We start from the raw sequence: 4045 nt of genomic DNA, 5'->3' as shown, positions 1-4045 counted from the left end.
TCTTTCTTTCTTTCTTTCTTTCTTTCTTTCTTTCTTTCTTTCTTTCTCTCTCTCTTTTTTCTTTCATTCTTTTTTTTATTCAAATCTTCTTGTACAAAATGACTAATATGGAAATGTTTTACATGATTGCACATGTATAACCTATATCTGATTGCTTGTACTATCTCAGGGAAGGGTGAGAGAGGGAGGGAAGGAAGGATAGAATTTGGAGCTCAAAACTTGAAAAAAAACAAGTGTTAAAATTTTTTTAACATGTAATTGGGGAAAATATGTTATATTTTTAAAAAAGAAAAATAAACAATGGGACTAAGAAAAAAAATAACACCAACCTTTCAGAGTGATTTTGAGGATCAAATGAGATAATTTTTGTAAAGTGCTTTGCAAACCTTGAAGCTCTTAGTGCTGTCATAATCATCATCATCACCATTGTTATCATCATCATCCATAAATATTTATTAGACCAAATCCATGGCTGTGGCATTGCTCCCAGCTTGTCAAGGGGCTCAAATACTGCCTGCTTCCCCTTCTTGTACCTCCCTCCTCTCCTTCCATGTCTGAGCTGCTCATGAACAATTCTTCTAGAGGTCTCCTAGGAAGCTAATGAGGTTTGTTTCCCATAATCAGCCTTTCCCCTGTCTCTTGCCTTGCCCATCACCATTTTCAGAAGCATTTCTTAAGTGTTTATTTGTATGGGGTTACATAATCTCAAGTAAATGAGTAAAGAAATGGAGTAGAGTGATGGTGCAGTGTGCCCTGATTAACCTCTACAGGAAGCAGAAACTTTACCATATACTGCTAGATCACAGTGAGCAACCACAGCTTTGGCTCTGCTTGGAATGCAGAAATCTGCTTGTTGATGAAAATTTATTTTAAAGGTGGTCATTCTCTTGGTGGTGGTTGTTGTTGAGTCATACCCATCTGTTCGTAACCCAATTTAGAGTTTTCTTGGCAAAGATACAGGAGTGTTTTGCCATTTCCTTTTCCACCTCATTTTACAGATGAGGAAACTGAGGCAAACAGGGTTAAGTGACTTGCCCAGGGTCACACAGCTAGTAAACGTCTGAGGCCAGATTTGAACTCAGGTTTTTCTGACTCTAGTCCTGGCCACTGTGCCACTTAGCTTCCTTGATCATTCTCTAGTCCTGAAAGTAAGAATTTCTAATAAACATATGAATATAAATCAAAACTGAAAAATTAGAGCCTTGCACTTGGGTGCTATCTCTCTCCATGATGTATGTGTCAGTACAATATCTTGATACTTGAACAAACATCAGTATCATTAAATTGGGTGAAGGGACGGGTGGTTATTCAACAACAACAATGATAAAAGCTAGCATTTAAATAGTGCTTTAAGGTTTACAAAGCACTTTACATATATTATCTCATTTGATCCTCAACCACCCTGTGATGTAGATGCTAGCATTATCCTTATATTTATAGAAGAGGAAACTGAGTCAGAGATTCAGCCACTGTCCCTTCTATATCCTGAAGAGAATAGGGATCATAGATTTAGGGCTGCAAAGGGCATTGGAGGCTTTCATGTTAAAACCCCCTCGTTTTACAGATGAAGAAACTGAGGTTGAGAAAGATTAAATGACTTGCCCTGGGTTAAACAACTAAATAAATATCTGAGGCAGTATTTGAACTTGGATCTTTCGAACTCTGAGTCCATTGTTCTGTGCACTGTGCTGCCTAGCTGATCTGAGTTAACAGATTATTGGCTAGGTTTAGCCAACGATGTTGTGATGGAAAAGTTGTGACAGGAGCCCCTAGGTTTGATATGGGCTCTGTGAACAACTATTTCTTTGCCCTGGGGAGGCAGCTGGGTCTGGAGAGTAGAAGAGTTGAGTTCAAATTTGTCTTCTAATGCTGTGTGACCCTGGACAAAGTGTTTGACCTCTGTCTGCCTCAGTTTATTCAAATGTAAAATGGGGATAATAATAGCACCTAGCTCTCAGGACTGTTGTGAGAATCAGAGGAGATATTTATAAATTGCTTAGCGTGGTGCTTGGTGTGTAACAGGTGATTGATAAATGCTTGTTTCCTTCCTTCCTGGGGCAAGACAACCTCCCTGGGTCTTGGACCCTTCATCAGTTAAATGAACAAGTTGGATGCCATGATTTTTAAGGTCTCTCACATCTCTAAATCCTATGACCCTTGGTTTTGTTACTTAAAACTTTTAGCACTCAAATGTATTATGTCACCCATTCATAGAATCAAGAACCAGAAAGGTTCTTGGAAATTATCCCTCTTTCACCCTCATTTTACAGTTGAGGAGACCATAGCCTAAAGAGCAGTGAAGTAGCCAATGTCACACAAGTAAGCAGTCAGGTTGGGCTTTAATTCCATATCCTTTGACTTTAGAAACAAAGGCTTTTCCCCCTAATCCACACTGCCTTGGCCACCAACTATATCCAACCTACTTAAACAAATAGAGGGAGGAGTGCTGAGCTAATGCCTGTATAATGTTTTGAAAACCTTTGTCAAAGCTGTTTTGTATCCTGAATTCATGATTACTTGGGATAGCAATGAAAAAAAACAAAACAGACAAAACCCAAGATAGCTTTCTATATGTATGTATATGTGTGTGTGTGTGTGTGTGTGTGTGTGTATACATAAGCCACGTAACCCCATGTTCCGTAGAAAACGTGCCACCCGATGGAATTCAAGTTCTTAGGCATGCTTTCTTAAGCTTAGAAACACTGGCCCAGGTCAGGGAGTTAAATCTCCGTGATAGCCATGGGATTCCTTCTTTACCCCGTAGGTGATGAGATGAAGGATGAAATGGAAGATTCGATTGCCGATCTTTCTGCTTTGATTCTGTGGTGAAAACCGTTTTGTTCTGAAAACAAAGCTACAGCTCTTCTAATGACCTCCTGTGGCAATTCATTCACCAGGCTGATTAATGGCTGCAGAGGTGCGTGGGATTTCCCTCAGCGAGAGCTAAATTTAGTGTTTTCATTACTAGTGACGATTTATTTCCCCTCTTTAAAATTTCATCAGCTATTTTAGTCTAAAGCTTCTCTCAGTGTTAAGGCATCTTGATTTCCATTGAACTGATTCCACGGTTTCGTTTTTTTTTTTTTTTTTTTTTTGCAGCTGGTATGCTCCAGTGGAAGCTAGGAATGAAGGTTTTAGACTTCATGTCGGCTGTCTTCTTGTTTGGGATAAGTCTCCTTCTGTGTTCCTGCTGCTGCTTTCCTTAGTTTAGTCCTCAGTGAAATGTGGAGACTCTTCCCACCACCTAACTGTTTCCTAAGCAGCATTTTACTCTTTCTCTTATGACATGGAAATAACACACTGACATCAACTAGACACATGTTTATATTTTTATAAGGTGATATAAATGAAACTGGGATGGATATTTAGAATTTAGACATGATGTAGTGGAAAGAATACTAGATTTGGGTTTAACGGCCCTGTGTTCAAGTTCAGGCTCTGCTATTTGCTCTCCGTGACCTTTGGCACATTATTAAGCCTCTCTTCCCATAAGTTTCTTCAACTGTAAATGAAAGGATTGAACTAAATCAGTGGTTTGTGCCATGGATTCCTTTGACAGGCTAGTTAAGCCTCTAGAGGCCTTCTCAGAATAATGTTTTTAAATGCATAAAATAAAATGCATAGGATCATAAAGGAAATCATTAATATTGAAATTCTTTTACCAAAATATTGTTAAAAACAAGTTTACAGAGCTCAAGTTAAGAACCCGGACACTCAATGGTTTTTAAGAATCCTTTCATCTCTACCATTCCATGATCTAGGAGGATCTGGTTTTCTGTGATTCTTCTAAATTAACACACTAGTAGGGCCTGGGGTTGGGTAGGGTGAAGTGGGGGACTTCATAAGCTGATAATTCAATTCAATAACTGTTTATTAGCCTGTGCAAAGTACTGGGTGAACTGCTGTGGGGAACATAAGGGAATATATGACAGATTCTCTGCCCTTGAAGAGCTTAGCACTTAGTTGGGGAAGCAAGGCATAAATGCAAGAAAAATTACACCAAAGGTTTGTGATTTCTGAGGGAGAGGAGGGAGATGGGTTAGAA

The 4045-nt window shown here is 39.0% G+C and overlaps 1 long non-coding RNA gene across 1 annotated transcript; it reads left to right on the top strand.

Moving 5' to 3' along the window:
- The first annotated feature begins 2770 nt into the window (after window positions 1-2770).
- Window positions 2771-3633, top strand: LOC114040595. The gene is made up of 2 exons (XR_003568800.1): window positions 2771-2917; window positions 3100-3633. It is a non-coding gene; the product is annotated as an uncharacterized LOC114040595 (long non-coding RNA).
- Window positions 3634-4045: the final 412 nt, after the last annotated feature.

Source organism: Vombatus ursinus, unplaced genomic scaffold (genome assembly GCF_900497805.2).
Source record: "Vombatus ursinus unplaced genomic scaffold, bare-nosed wombat genome assembly UNPS02013746.1, whole genome shotgun sequence".
Lineage (NCBI taxonomy): Eukaryota > Metazoa > Chordata > Mammalia > Diprotodontia > Vombatidae > Vombatus > Vombatus ursinus.
The sequence above is the reverse complement of the archived record's forward strand: the minus strand, read 5'-3'. Positions and strand labels throughout refer to the sequence as shown.